The sequence below is a fragment of the Loxodonta africana genome, chromosome 16 (assembly GCF_030014295.1).
Source record: "Loxodonta africana isolate mLoxAfr1 chromosome 16, mLoxAfr1.hap2, whole genome shotgun sequence".
NCBI lineage: Eukaryota > Metazoa > Chordata > Mammalia > Proboscidea > Elephantidae > Loxodonta > Loxodonta africana.
The window spans coordinates 13,948,477-13,964,139 of record NC_087357.1 but is presented as its reverse complement, the minus strand read 5'-3'; positions in this window follow the sequence as shown (position 1 = coordinate 13,964,139).

The following is a 15,663-nucleotide window of genomic DNA, read 5'->3' as shown; positions in this document are numbered from 1 at the left end:
GTCCTGGGGCTGGAGGACTCAGAGGAGGGTGAAGGCAGGCACAAAGGAAGGAACCTGAGCTGATGGCCAAGGAAGCGGCCAGAGCCCAGGTGGTAATGTCACTTCCCTGGGGATTTTTGAATTCTTAATTCCAAAAACCTTTGGCTAAGAACATGAGAACACACGACACCAGAAGGCACCATGAATATCCCTCCTCCTCCACTAAGAAACCCAGCTCCCAGCAGCACCTGCCAGTAGGGAAAAGAGAAAGAGGACCTGACCTGAGACCTCAGCCATACACGCATGCGCCCACCCGCCAACTTCCCTCAGCCTGCCTGTGGCATGGTCTCTTTTGAATATTCTAGCTTGACCCTTTTGTTTGGCCCTTCTCTGCCCTCTTCCCTTTTTCTGTGGAGGCAGGTGTAAGCTCTCAGAGCCATCAAAGCCAAAGAGAGGGGAGAAGGTACCTGCCTGATGCCCTGGGGTAACACCCTCCCATACAGCCTTTTATTGTCATTTTCTTCTTTCTTTCCCATTAGCTTGTGACCTCCCTGAGGGTAGGGACCAGGTTTCATTAGTCCTAGTGTGCCCATAGAGCCTAGCACATAGCTGTTGTTAGCTGCCATTGAACCGAGCCCCTACTCAGCATGACCCCATGCACAATAGAACATAACGCTGCCCAGTCCCATGCCATCCCCATGATTGGCTGTGGATCAGTCCACTGTGATCCATAGTTTTTGCTGGGTGATTTTTGGAAGGCGATCGCCAGGCCTTTCTTCCTACTCCGTCTTAGTCTGGAAACTTCACTGAAATCTATTCAGTATCATAACAACACGCAAGCCTCTGCTGACAGGTGGTAGCTGTACATTAGTTGTATCAGCTGGGAATTGAACCTGGGTCTCCTGCATGGAACAGAGAATTCTACCACTGACCCACCAGTGTCTCCCAGCACACAGTAGGCACTCAATAAATGGCGGTTAGTTGACTGAATGGAAGAGTGGACAGCCAAAGGGGTGGCCTGACTAGTCAGGTGACCCAGGGTCCCCTCCCAGTAGGTCAGTCATCAGTCAATGGGACAATCTAGGGCACCTTCTCCTCTTCAGCCTCAGTTTCCCCTGTAAACTAAAAGGGTTGGCATGGGTCATCTCTGCGACCCAGCTCAGCTGAGACTGTTGAGCACTCCAGTGTTCCCTTCATCCCTCCTCATCCCAGGGGCGTTTCTGGGCAGGCTGAGGGAGAGTCCGTTCTGCTCAGCTCCCTCGTTATCTGCCGGCCTTCTCTGCCCCAGAGCTTCCAGGTTTGGGGAGTGAGCAGGTGGGTGAGATAATTGGGGAGAATGGCCAACCCAGTGCTGCCCCTGGCTGTCCCTGGACCCCTCAGGCCGCAGGAGGGCAGGGTTGAGAGCTTCACAGGCCCGAGAGCGCAAGCTCAGGCAGGCTGTGCTCTGCAGGAGGCACGTGAGTCACAGCTCAGCCTCGTTATCATGCTGGCCATCTCTTCAGCCGCATCTCAGATGACCGCTTGGCCGGGTCTGCTGCACCTACACATGGTCCCTGACTGTCAGACCTCAGAGCAGCTCACCCACGTCCAGCAGATCAGAAGGCCTCCCTCAGTCCCCACCAGACACCCATTTTCACATGCAGGTCTGACTTTCTGGCCCCCCAGCCCAGGATCCACTCTCTTCCTATCTTTCAGGAAGAGCATCCTGACTTCCTTTTGGGGAATGACCTCTTTCCCACTTGGATACGGTGCGATGGGGCCATCATTCAAGTTGCCCTGCAGTCCCCAAGGTGAGAGTTGGGCACCCAACCCCAGATGGGCGGACTGCACACCCTTCCCCTGGAATCTGAACCCTGAACAAAGAAACAACAAGTCAGGAATCGACTGGTGGTTCTTGTACCAGTGGCAGACCCTGGAGAGACAAACCTTCCATCCACTTCTGCCAGAGACCCTCAGAGCAGCCAGGCTCCTGTCCTTTGCCCTCACTCTTCCTCCTGCTCTGATTCTTTAAGCTGCCCCTTCACTTTCGAGTTCCTATTCTGCTGCCCACAAAACCCTAACTGATTCACCCTCCAAATTCCGGAGCAGAGAGGGGGAGACCACACTCCTCCATTATCTTGGGGAAGCCAAGCCAGATCCTGCCTCTTCCTGAGATTCAGGACCACCACAGCCGTGAAACCATGGGCGGGACCTGAGCACCAGCCCTGACACCACCTCTCAGCTGCCCAGCCTTGGGGTCAAGACTTGGCCTTTCTGAACCTCAGTTTCCTCATCTCTAAAATGGGAATATTTGCCTGCCTTATGGGACTGGGGTGTGGATTTATATGATCAGGCACACAGAGTGCCTAGCATGAGGCTGGGTATGTGTGGGATACTCAAGAACGGTAGATACCACAACTGTTGTTACGGTTGTTGTCATCACCGCAAGCTCTGCTCTTTGCTTCTCGTCCACGGAGCCCAGGATGCAGCTGACAAACACAATCGGCTTCTTTCCGACTCCCATGCACTGAAATCACCACGTTGCCTTTCGGGTGTACAAAACGTGGGGTCGCCAAGAAAAGCCTTCCAAAGCCCCCTTCAGGAAAGGCTTTCTTTTCCTGACTTGAAACAAGGAGTCATTTGCCAAACTGAAATAGCACATAAACCTTAGAACCAACAGATTTAAGCGAATTCTAATCTTGGCCCAAACTGGCAGGAGGGGTGCGGGGGAGGGGGAGGATGAGTCAGAGATTCCACCCTTCAAAGGGGGCAGCCTAATATGGCATTGGGGAGCCACAAGAGACGACTTAGGTATGCCTGGACTTCCAGACTGGAGCCACGGCTCTGGCCAGGAACCAGCTGGGCCCCCCCACCCCCACATACACATGGAGTGGAGCCTTGGGGTGGCAAACCAAAACTGGGGCTCAGACGAGAGCCTAGCAGCTCGAATCCAAAAGTGATGGCAGCCCACCTTCCTTCCAGCGTGCCCTGGGACTTGGGTCAAATTGGGCCTTGCTGACTCTCAGGTCTCCTCACACACCTGACATGGAGGCTGTGTGACAGGCACGTAAACCTGTAAGAAGGAGGCCTCGCCCTGTATAACTCAGAGCAGATGAAGTTTATCCTCAACCCTGGAGAAAAGCACCCAGGTGGGAGAGGAACTTCAAAAGGTGAGAAGCAATTTCTGTTGCTAGAATAATTTTACAACTTAATGAAAACACAAATAAATGACTCTTAAATGGTGGGGGTGGTTTTCAATCGGGAGGAAAAGCTGAGTTCTAGTCCTGGCTTGGCTGCTAACCAGCTATGTGACTTTGGACTGGTCACTTTACTTCTCAGGGCCTGTTTTTTTATCATCTGTACATTGAATGAGCAGAGAAGTGGTTCTCAGGCTGAAGCTATTCATTAGAATCATCCAGAGGGCTTGTTTCCTGGCCCCAGCTCAGAGATTTTAATGCAGTAGGTCTCGGGTTAAAAAAACAAACAAACAAAAAAACCCCAAACCAGCTGCTGTTGAGTCAATTCCATCTCATGGCAACTCCAAGTGCTTCGGGGTAGAACTGTGCTCCATAGGGTTTTCAATGGCTGTGATCTTTCAGCAGTTGATTGCCAGGCCTTTCTTCCAATGCACCTGTGGGTAGATTTGAACCACTAACTTTTCAGGTAGTTTGCATCATCCAGGGACAACTCAGTCTGGGTAGAGCCCAAGAGCCTGCATTTCTAACAGGCCCCCAGGGCTACCAGGATTCCTCATCTGTATTTGGAGGGAAAAGAATCTCATTGCCCTGTGTTCCAGCAAAAGTCCTCTGATTGGACCAACTTAGGTCACATGCCCACTCCTGACCAATGGCTGCAGTTAGGAGGGCCAGAATATTGCTGATTGGCCTGGCCAAGGTCATGTGCTCCATCCCTGGCACCAGGAGGAGAATCAGCTTCCCCAGAATCCATAGATCATCAAAACAGAGATTGGGAGTCGTTGGGAAAGGCCAAGGGAGGCAATAATGCTGGGAAGGAAGAAAAGAGGCCTGCCTGGTGGCCGAGTCGGCACTTGAACCCAGGTGAGGCATTCCTCAGTCCCCGCTCTTTCCACCATGCTTGGCCATTTCCATTTAGGCCTTCTAGTTTAGAAGGTCAACTCTTGGTGTCATTTGCCCAATCCAGGCTCCTCTGGCCAGGTGGGCAGTGTTCAGGTCCTGCATCCAGGGAAGACTGTACCTAAACCATGCCAGACAGATGCATTCCATCCAAATCCTCAGAGAAGTGAATCGTTACCTGGGTTCTCCGGCCTGGTGTTCCTGCGGAGAGTGCAGCCACACAGTCCACTCACGCTGGTCATTCATGTACAAGCTTGCGCTCAGTGACAAACACACTGAATATTACAGCCCGTTCTTGGGTGTGCAGAATTGTATGAAGTCTATTTTCTGACTTTAAAGAGGCCCCCAGACGATGAGGGTGATGATGAAGAAGATGATGATGATGGGGCCCACGTGTTTGCCTTTGTTCCTGAGGCTTCAACACCTTCCATAAAGCGTTTCTTTAGGTCAGGAATGCAGGTTATAAGTGATTAGCTCACAAAGGCAGGCCAGCAACCTATCAGCCTTCCTCCCCAAGCCTTCTAGGGCCTTTTGGCTCACCCAGGTCTGGGGGCTGAGGAGGTGAAGACCAGAGATAAATCTTTCGGTCCACAGCGTGAGAATATAATCTCAGGGCCAGAAATGGATCTTGGCCTTTGGGTTGCTCCTGTGACCCTCCCCTTCAATCTACCCCAAGGCTGACCAGGGCTCTTGACTTGGAACTCATTTACTGAAAAACAGAATAATGTAGGAACTCGACCATCAGGCTCTGAACTCAGTCAACCTGAATCGAATTCCAGGTGTATGACCTTGGGCAACTCACATAACCTCTCTGTGCCTCTATTTTCTCACCAGCAAATGGGATTCTAAGGGTGCTTATACCTCAAAGATGGCTGTGAAAATTAAAATGTGTAAAGCACTTGAAACTGTGCCTGGAGCATGATAAGTACTTATAAGTGTAAGCTTCGATTATTCAGTTCCTAAGGCGTTGATGGAATACATTTTACAGGTCAGATGCTGTTATTCGGTGACATAAAATCAGAGATCAATAAAAATCCAGAACTTATCTCCAAAGTGCTCATCATCTAGGGGAAGATAAGACTCAAAGAATGATAAACCACAATGTTGCTGTTAAGTTGGCGTTGCGTAGGCCCCGACTCATGGCGACTTCAAGTATAACAGAACAAAACATTGCCTGGTCCTGCACCATCTTCATGATCACTGGAATGTTTGAGTCCATTGATGTGGCTATTATGTCAATCCATCTCATTGAAGGTTTCTCTCATTTTCACTGACCCTCTACTTTACCAAGTATAACCTCCTTTTCTAGAGATGGTCTTTCCTGATGACATGTCCAAAGTAAGCTGTACCACAGCGCATTGTGATAAATGCTATTGCTGAGCTTTGAACAAAAGTGCTAACTCCACCAGGAAGGGACCAAGAAACCCTTCTAAGAGACATGATGTTTGACCTGGACCTTGAATGAATTTGCCAAAGAAAGCTGTCTGGGGCAAGCTTTTCTAGATACAGAGAGCAGAATGTGTTACGAAAGGGCCTGGTTGTCCACAAAACCATGGGCTCGGTGTGATAGGAACATGAGGTTCTCAGGCGGAGAGAGACGGAATGGTGTACCATAGGCCTGGGAAGTTAGTGCCTCAGGCTGCTGGTTTGAACTTTATCTGGAGGCAGCTGGAGCCGACAGAAGTTTTTAAAGGAAGAGTGAAATGGGATGACATGTGACTTTTTTTGGACTAAAACTGATAGCAGGGTGGAGGAGGGCCTGGATGGGGAGAGACTGGAACGCAGGCCAGTTGGGAGGCTAAGCCCAGGCAAGAGATGTTGAGGACACAGACCAAGGCCGTGGCAGTGGGGATGAGAAAGATGGGACAGATCCTCAACAAATAGGAAGTAGTGGCAAACTGGATATTGGAGAAGAGAGGAAGGGCGGAGTCAAGGCCAACTCTAGAGTCTCTGGCCTAGGAGACTAACTGGATGGTATTGACCAAGTTACAGAAGGGAGGAAGAGCAGCAACCTTGAGTAGGTAAGTGTGATGGAGCGAACTCCACGTTGGGCGAGCAAAGCTTGCATTTCCTGTGAGTCATCCCTTCACACTTAAAATGCCTAGTAATTCTCCAAGAAAAAAGTGGGTCACACAGAGTGGATTTTCAAATTTTTCCCCAAGACCAGTCATATCATGCTTGGAGTTGTGTTTCCCAAAAATAAAAACAATCAAAATGACCATAAATACCTCTAAATGTAAGCGAGGCAAGGGTCCAAACAAAAGTAACAAACAAAACACTGTTGGAAATGCAAGCCCCTCAACCTATGATTGAAACATGTCCACTTACATGTGTTGGTTAAAATAAATTAACTCACTTAAAAGACAACCACTGTAGGATTCTGCCAAGGGCCCTAGGTAAGTCTGCATTCCAACTGGGAATGACAAAGTCTCTTTTTATGCCACCCCCTCTTCACAGAAGAAGAAGAAAATACCAATTTTAACCATGGAAATAAATATCAAGAGATGAGGGCTTGAAAATTAAAGGTTGGGAAAATGTCAGGCATCAAAATCCAAAACCCCAGACATGGCCTAAGGAGCCACAGACCACATATATTTGCACTTCAAGAGTGAATGATGTTTTGAAAGAGAGCCTTGAAATAAAGATTCCCAGGTTCGGCTGTGGAAGGACCAATTTTCACCCAAGACACATCTTTCTAGCCCAGGAAAGTGTTCCTCATGGAAATGCTGACCAGCCTCTTCACATACCACACCAGCAATATCTCAGTTCTTTAAGAAAACAAGACTTCCCTTTGCAACTAGGTCAACTGCGAAGGAAAGCAAGAGTTTCTTCTGGAAAGTTTGGGGTTTCCAAATGGATGTTAGGAAAATAACTCCATTATGGAATAGATTATTTTCTTGCTTTCAGTTTTACTTGAAGTCTAAAGGAGAAAACAAAACAGAGATCACCTCTTGTCCAGACAAGTTGTCTGACTAATTGAGGAAAATTGCTATCCTGGATAACTAAGCTCTACTGAGAAATTATGAGGATATTGGTGGTTCAGTGGTAGAATTCTCACCTTTCATGCTGGAGACCCAGGTTGATTCCTGGCCAATGGACCTCCTGTGCAGCCACCACCTGTCCCTTACTGGAGGCTTGTGTATTGCTATGGTGTTGAACAGATTTCATCAGAGTTTTCAGACTAAGGTAGACTAGGAAGAAAGGCTTGGTGACCTACTTCTGAAAATCAACCCATGAAAAGTCTGTGGATCACAGTGGTCCAACCCATAACCTTCATGGTGATGACACAGGGTCAGGCAGCATTTCATTTAGTTGTGCACAGGGTCGCCGTGAGTTGGAGGCCAACTCTACAGCAGGTAACAACTCAGACATCACAGGCTGGTGCCCACAGAGCCCAACCAGATACATGGAGGAGTGAAGCTGACCAGGTAGGGACTGACCAGGCAGTGCAATGTGCCTCGTTTAAAGGGAATAGATGCTAATCTGCTGTAGCTACTTGTGACCATGCGAGAATGTGGGCCAGTGCCACCAACATCTCAATTTCTAAGGGAATCTTGAAATCTACATGCTCTGTGCAATCTCCTGAATATTAACCTTGGGAACCAATTCAAAAAAAATTTAAACACAGCAGAGGCCAATCAAAGCACAGCAGCTTGGCACCATTTGAGGTCTGTGCTGTCCTGTCCAAACATTATCAAGCCAGAATTTCAACACGTCAAGAGGAGAGAAAAGAAAGGGCCCATTAGTCATGCAGCATCATGATACTGGAAGTCAAGAGACTTAAGTCCCTGTCACAGCAGTTTTTTTTGTTTTGTTTTTATATTAAAACAAGAGAAATTTATCCTTTCAAAGTTCTGAAGGCCAGAAGTCTGAAACCAAGGTGTTGACAGCAATGTTCCCTTAGAAGGCTCTTCCTTACCACTTCCAGTTTCTGGTGGCTCAAGGCACTCCTTGGCTTACGGCTGCAAAACTCCAGTCTCTGCTGCCATTTTCATATGGCCTCCTCCTACTAGTCCCTCTCTGTCTGTATCTTCTCCTTTTCTGGTGCTTATAAGGACATCGTCATTGGATTTAGGGCCAATCTTTTTTTTTTTTTTTTCTGTTAATTGATTTTATTGTGCTTTAAGTGAAAGTTTACACTTCAAGTCAGTTTCTCATACAAAAACTTATAAACACATTGTTACGTGACCCAAGTTGCTCTCCCTATAATGTGTCAGCGCTCTTCCTCTCCACCCTGTATTTCCCATGTCCACTCAGCCAGCTCCTGACCCCCTCTGCCTTCTGATCGCACCTCTGCCTGCCACAGCACTTTTACAGACTCCCGTGTCATTGGGTCAGTCCCCCGACTGCTTCTCTGAGCCTTAGTCCCCCATTTGTGTAAAAAGGGGGTAGGACAAGGCAAACTCTAAGGGCCTATCTGGAGTCCCTGGGTGGTACAAATGGTCAGCCTGCTCAGCTCCTAACCAAAAGGTTGGAGGTTCGAGTTTACCCAGAGGCACCTAGAAAGGAAGACCTGGTGATGTACTTTTGAAAAATCAGCCACTGAAAATCCTGCGGAGGACAGTTCTACTCTGACATACATAGGGCTGCCATGAGTCGGAGTAAACATGTAAGCTTGTGCTTACTAGGTAACCCCTCCCTGTCAGGGACTGTACATTCGAAAAAAGGCTTTGATTCTGTAGGAAGGTGCTATGGGGTTGGGAGAGAGATAGATACCAGCCATACTTAGAAGCAGAATCTCTGATGTGGTGAAAAAACGTGAAATTGTTCACTACAGATGATCTGGTAAGCAAGGTAAGCACTGTGCTTACCTTTCCTATTATATAATCCACCCCAATTTTTTTTTTTTTTTAACAATAGGTCCTGGTGAGGGCTTATCCACAATTGTTGCTATGTTTGAACCCACTGTTGCAGCCACTGTGTCAATCCATCTTGTTGAGGGTCTTTTTCGCTGACCCTCTACTTTACCAAGCATGATGTCCTTCTCCAGAGACTAGCCCCTTCTGATAACAAGTCCAAAGTACATAAGACCAAGTCTCGCCGTTCTCTCTTTTAAGGAAGATTCTGGCTGTACTTCTTCCAAGACAGATTTGTTTGTTCTTCTGGCAGTCCATGGTATATTCAATATTCTTTGCCAACACCATAATTTAAAGGCATCAATTCTTTTTTGGTCTTCCTTATTCATTGTCCAGCTTTCCCATACATATGAGGCTATTGAAAATACCATGGCTTGAGTCAGGCACACCTTCATTCTCAAGGTGACATCTTTGCTTTTTAACACTTTCAAGAGGTCTTTTGCACCATGATCTTAGAGCAGCCTAAACCAATTGGAGAGCCTCCTAACACTGTGCCATGGCAGACAGCCACTGCCCGTGGCGTGCGCACCAGGCCCTAAGATGTGGCACCCTTGTGCCTGGAGCTCAGACATGAACCTGGGCAGAGATATTTCTGGGGTCCAGTGTGGGTGGCTTCTTATTTGCAGACAACCTCAGTTACCCTTTAGACATCTTCAGTGCTTTGACTCTTACCCAGGGCTTTCCCAAAGCTGCCTGACCACAGCTGTGTCGAGAAGGTGGGTTGGGACTATAACACTGCCGTTGTTTTACGGATCAGAAAATGGAGGCTCAAAGGGACTAAGAGGTTTGTCCAAGGCCATCTGGCTGGTAAGGGCTGAACTGGGCTTCTGGCCTTCACTGGGCTTGGCCACATTGTCACCCCTTCTGGTGCTTATTGAAGGCCACTGAGGGGCTCCTTGTGGTCCATACAGTGAGGACCATCAGGAGATGGCACTGCTGTGAAGCCTATGGCCACTCAGAAGCCACACCACTGGTCTGGAGAGAAAGAGTTAGTACCCACAGCCCCCAGCTGTGTCTGTGGCAGAATTGAGCCTGGTGTCCCCAAGGGGCAATGTTAGAAAGTTGGACAGGAGACCAGGATACAAGACAGGGCAGGGAAGGGATAAGGCAGACATGGACGAAGAGAGAGAAAGAACAGAGCTGAGGGTGACCAGCCACCACCAGGATGCATCACACACCCTCGTTTTCCATCCCCTAAACCCTCCCTAAAAAACTCTTCCATCCCACAGAGCCCTGGGCTCAGGGCAGCCCCACTCAGATCAGGGGACTTTTTTCCCTTAAATCTTACCTTCACATAAGCAGATTTTCTCATTGTCTCCCTCCCACACGGGCTTATTCCTATTTCTGTTGCCCACTAAGAAATGATCCTCAAGTCTTCCTCTGGGCTGGCTCAACCTCATTCACCTTCATCAGGCTGTTCTTGCCTCCAAGAAGGTGAGCTGTGGATCCCCAACTCACCTGAAGCTCACCCATCAGGTGGAAAGTACCATGATGTTGCCAGAAGTGCCGGCATTGAGCAAACACCCCCCACACAGAGGATACGCCATCTTGGTTTGGATCCCAGTTCTCCCTCATGGCAACTGTGTAATCTTGAAGTTCATTGGCCTCCTTGCACCTATCTCAGATGAAAGTTTGTGAAGATGAAACGAGAGAAGATGCCAGGAAGGCCCAACCCAGGTGAGTCCCCTTCTTTCTGGGTGAATCCCTAAAGGCAGAGGATGGGTCCAGGGCTTCAAATCGATTCATTTCAATTAGACCCCTTGCTGAGAATTTGCATTTCCACCCTAGGTATACTGACTCAAATCTACATTTTAACAAGATCCACAGGTACTTCTTATGGATCCCCAATCAATTCTTATGTATACATAAGAGTCACCTGGGGGTCTTGTTAATACATAGATTCTGATTTAGTATATCTAGGGTAGAAATGCAAATTCTCAGCAGGGGTTCAAACCAAAACAACCCAGAGCTGGTCTTAATCACCTCTGTTATCTAACCAGTATCTGCATACCACATACTGCCCTTAGGTAAAATGAAAGCTTCCCAGCAAATTATTTCATGAGTTCCAGCTTTGTTCTCCACCAACCTGATTGTACAATTACTCGAGCGGGCCACCAAGCTCAAATCTCCCACCATCCACTTCTGTAGTGAGTTGAATGGTGGCCCCTAAAAAGATACACCCACATCCTAATGCCCAGAACCTGTGAATGTGACCTTTTTTGGAAACAGGGTCTTTCCAGATGTCATTAAGGATCTTCCAAGAATATCCAGGTAGACCTTAAACCCAATGACAAGCATTCTTATAAGAGACACACAGAGGAAACCCCAAGAGTATGGCCCCTGGACACCCTTTTAGCTCAGTAATGAGGTCACTCCTGAGGTTCACTCTTCAGCCAAAGATTAGACAGGCCCATAAAACAAAACAAGACTAAATGGGCACACCAGCCCAGGGTCAAGGATGAGAAGGCAGAGGGGACAGGAAAGACAATGGGAAACCCAAGGTTGACAAGAGGAGAGTGTTGACATGTCCTCGGGTTGGCAACCAATGTCACAAAACAATATGTGTATTAATTATTTAATGAGAAACTAATTTGCTCTGTAAACCTTCATCTGAAACACAATAGGAAACAAAAGACAGAGAGGACACACACGTGGAGGAGAATGCCATGTGGAGATGGAGATAGACTGAAGTGACGCAGCCACAAGCCAAGTCACCAGAAGCTGGAAGAGGCAAGGAAGATTCTCTAACAGAAACTTCAGAGGCCACAGCCTTCCGTCCTCCAGAACTAAGGGAATAAATTTCTGTCGTTTTAAGACACCAAGTTGGTGGTAACTTGTTGGAAAAGGAAGCTAGTACAACATCCGCTGCCTAGCGCAGTGCAGGGTCCATGGTACAGCTCCGGAAATAACTAGTGACTGGCTGGCTTGCTTGGTGGGAGGTGGGAGGATGAGACTAGAAATTGTCCCAGAGGTCTTTTCCTAAAAAGCAACCTTGCAAACTTGCTTTGGGACAGGCAAAAAGGGTCCTCTCTGAAGGCACCATCTCCTCTTTCTCCTCACCCAATGCCAAGTCTACCCAGCCTTCCATCCTCACTAACAGGTGTGACTACCTGTCTCTAGAATGCAATGTGACCCTTGGCTCTGCCAAATGTCAAGGCATTTGCCTCATGGGACCTAAGTTAATCAGCCCACCCTAGCCTTTTTTTGCACAAACTCTGAGAGCCTTTCAGCTTTGCAGAACAGACGGAATGCCATGTTCATCACACAGGGCTGGATTGATCAGCTGAGTGCTCTGGACAGCTCAACCAATAAGACACAACTTCTTCGAGGCAGGAAAGAGGAGCCCTGTTGGCACAATGATTAAAGCACTCGGCTGCTAACTGAAGAGTCAGCAGTTCGAACCCACCAGCCACTCCTCAGGAGAAAGATGTGGCAGTTTGCTTCTGAAAAGTTTTACAACTTTGGAAACCCTATGGGGTAGTTCTATTCTGCAGGATCGTGATGAGTCAGAATGGACTCAACAGCAACAGGTTTTGGTTGGCTGTTCAAGAGAGGAAGGATACTCCATGCTACTTTCTACCGGAGAGGGTGGAAGAGTAGATGTCAGGAGTAGTTAGAACGTTGGTCTGGTGGACTGCTTGAGTGAAGGGCTACTAAATAAATGAAACCGCTCAGGCTAATTCAACATTGTGGTAACTGCAGGCTGGGGTTTTCTGTGCTTCCTGACCAATCAACAGACCCTAAAATTCAACCCCAGCTCCACTTGATTTACATAAAAGCAGTGTATGTGCTATGCAAAAGCAGCTCCAAGTCAATTTCCCAGATCCCCTTCCATGATGACTACAGACCTTCAACTCGTGAAGAAATTCTGGAACCATCTATGCCCTCCCCCTCCCAATAGCTGGTGTGCTGTTCTGTAGATGTGGACACACCTGAACTCCCCTTCCAAGATGCATTGGGTTGTGTTGGAGATCTTAAGTACCCAGAAGACCCTGCCCAGTTGGCCCAACAGAGGAACTCTGAATGTGTTCATTGTTCTGAGAGCTGTGAAGCCTCCTCCACAATGGTCCCTGGGCACACACTCATGTGACTGCTAATACCCGCCCAGCCACTGGCCCAGGAGCCCCTTCTCAGGTTCTCCGAGGTCTACAGGTGCCATGTAAACCAGGTCAGGCCAACAATGTGTACCTTTCAGGGGGCACCACTTACATCCTTGCCTTCTCCCTCACACCCGCCCCAGTCTTTGAAAAGAGTCTAGGCTTTCACCCTGGGGACCTGCCAGGAGCTTGGCTTCCCCAGAGCAGCAACACTCACGCCCAGGGTTTCCTTTTTCAGGGGTCCCCTTCAGCTCACATCTCCTGCACTTGACTAAACTCACCTGCTTTCGGGTCAGAAAAATAAGGGGTTAGTGCTTGATTTGCTTCCGCAGACAAGGGAAAAGCCGAAACCAGATCCCAGCACTTTATCCCCAGTTCCCATGACCTGGACACATTTATTATATATGTAGATTTTTTTCCAGATCTGCTTACATGGGGGAGTTACGTGCTGATTCATGGAGCAAAAACTGTCATTTCAAGCCTTCAGTAATCGGAGCTTTGTTGTTGTTTGTTGTCATCGAGCCAGCCCCAACTCAGGGTAACCCCATGCACGACAGGATGAAACACTGCCCAGTCCTGCACCACCCCCAGGATTGGTTGAGGATCAGACCATTGTGAGCCATGAAGTTTTCGTTGGCTGATTTTCAGAAGTAGATCATCAGGCCTTTCTTCCTAGTCTGTCTTAGTCTGGAAGCTCCACTGAAACTTGTTCAACATCCTAGCAACACAAGCCTCCACTGACGGAGGGGTGGTAGCCTGCGCATGAGGTGCATTGGCTGGGAATCCAAACCAGGGCTAGGAATGTTCAAAACTCTAGTTATTGAAATTCTGTTCTGCATTTTCCCCCTTTTGATCAAATTCTCATGGAATCCAGACTTTATGGAGCTATGGATGCTGGATGAACTCCTGAAACTATTGCCATGAGACCATTTTTAAACTTTAAACCAAAAATATCTCCCAACGTCTTCTTAGAAGCAATAATAATTTATCTTACCTAGTAAAGAACGGGAAACCCTGGTGGCGTAGTGGTTCAGTGCTACAGCTGCTAACTAAAGGGTCAGCAGTTCGAATCCACCAGGCGCTCCTTAGAAACTCTATGGGGCAGTTCTACTCTGTTCTATAGGGTCTCTATGAGTTGGAATTGACTCGACAGCATTGGGTTTGGTTTGGTAGTAAAGAATGTCTGCCTTGACCACTGTCCTCTTTTAAGAGCTATTTATTCAGAATCAAATTGAAAACAGTGACTTAAAAGTTTAGATAGGAACCTTAGGGGGCAGTGAGTTTATGCTAAAGAGGAAGGGACAACTTGGAAAAGGACAGTGAGAATGGCCGCACAACTCAAAGAATGTAAGCAATGTCACTGAGTTTTACGTGTAGAAATTTTGAATTGGTGTATATTCTGCTGTATATATTTTCAACAAGAAAAATAAATTATTTTTTAAAACCTCTAGTTATTGGATGCAAATAGAAGTAGCAGTCAGCTGTGTGTCCAGGCAAACTAAGGTGTCTTCAACACCATTCTGTCCCGGGATTACCTTTGTAGATCAAGAGGAGTGCCAACCAGGCTTGTGCTCACCATCTCTTCCATGAAAATCTTAATGCACACAAGAACACTAGCAAGGTGGAAAATAAAACCCAGCCAACAAGATCACAGACATGAGGGCCATCCTGTCGCCTGAACTCAGTGTCCCAGCCCTGTGGAGGGACACAGAAGGTTATGGTACAAAGGTGCTCCCAGCTGGGAGAGATCAGATTCACTTCCTGCCAAACAGCCGTCATTCAAATGCGAATGTCAACCTCTCACTTTCTTCCTGGAAGGGCCACCTTGTTTATTTAGCCTTTGGTTTATGGATCTCTGTGGCAACCTTGTTTGGAAGGGCACTGGGCATGTTGCTACACAGAGCTCCAGGAGAGAAATGGTGCCAGCAGAGCTCGTTCAGACAGATTGCGTTGGCCACTTACCGTCTGCAGAGGATCATCAAACATCCCACCCGGTTGAAGGGCCTTTTTCATGACTTTCATCCCCACCCCTACGCGCCTCTTCCAAGTGGACCCTGTTCTTAAAAGCATCACCGATTTTCAAGACCTCATTGTCTGCAGCTATTCTTACCCCCAGCCACTGAATGGACCTGACATCCGAGTGGGACATCATCACGTAAGCCAGGGGTTGGCAAACTTTTTTGTAAAGGACATCAGATCATAAATACATACAGCTTTTGTGGGCTATCCTCTGCCATTTGAGCACTAAAGCAACCATAGAAAATATTTATGCATTCCTAATAGGTAAATGCCATCACCCATCTGTCAGCCTGGCAGTTTGTGCTTACGTGTTGCTGTGATGCTGGAAGCTATACCACCAGAATTTCAAATACCAGCAGGGTGTCCCATGGTGGACAGGTTTCTGCAGAGCTTCCAGACTAAGACAGACTACGAAGAAAGGGCTGACAACCTATTTCTGAAATATAGCCAACGAAAGCCTCATGGATCACAACAAAACTTTGTCTGAGTCACTTGCTTTGGACACATCATCGGGAGGGTTGGGTTGCTGGAGGAGGCCATGATATTTGGTGAAGCAGACTGTCAACAAGGGTGTGGGAGACCTTCAGTGAGACAGGTTGGCACAATAGCCACAGTGATGGTCTTGAACATGCCAGTGAT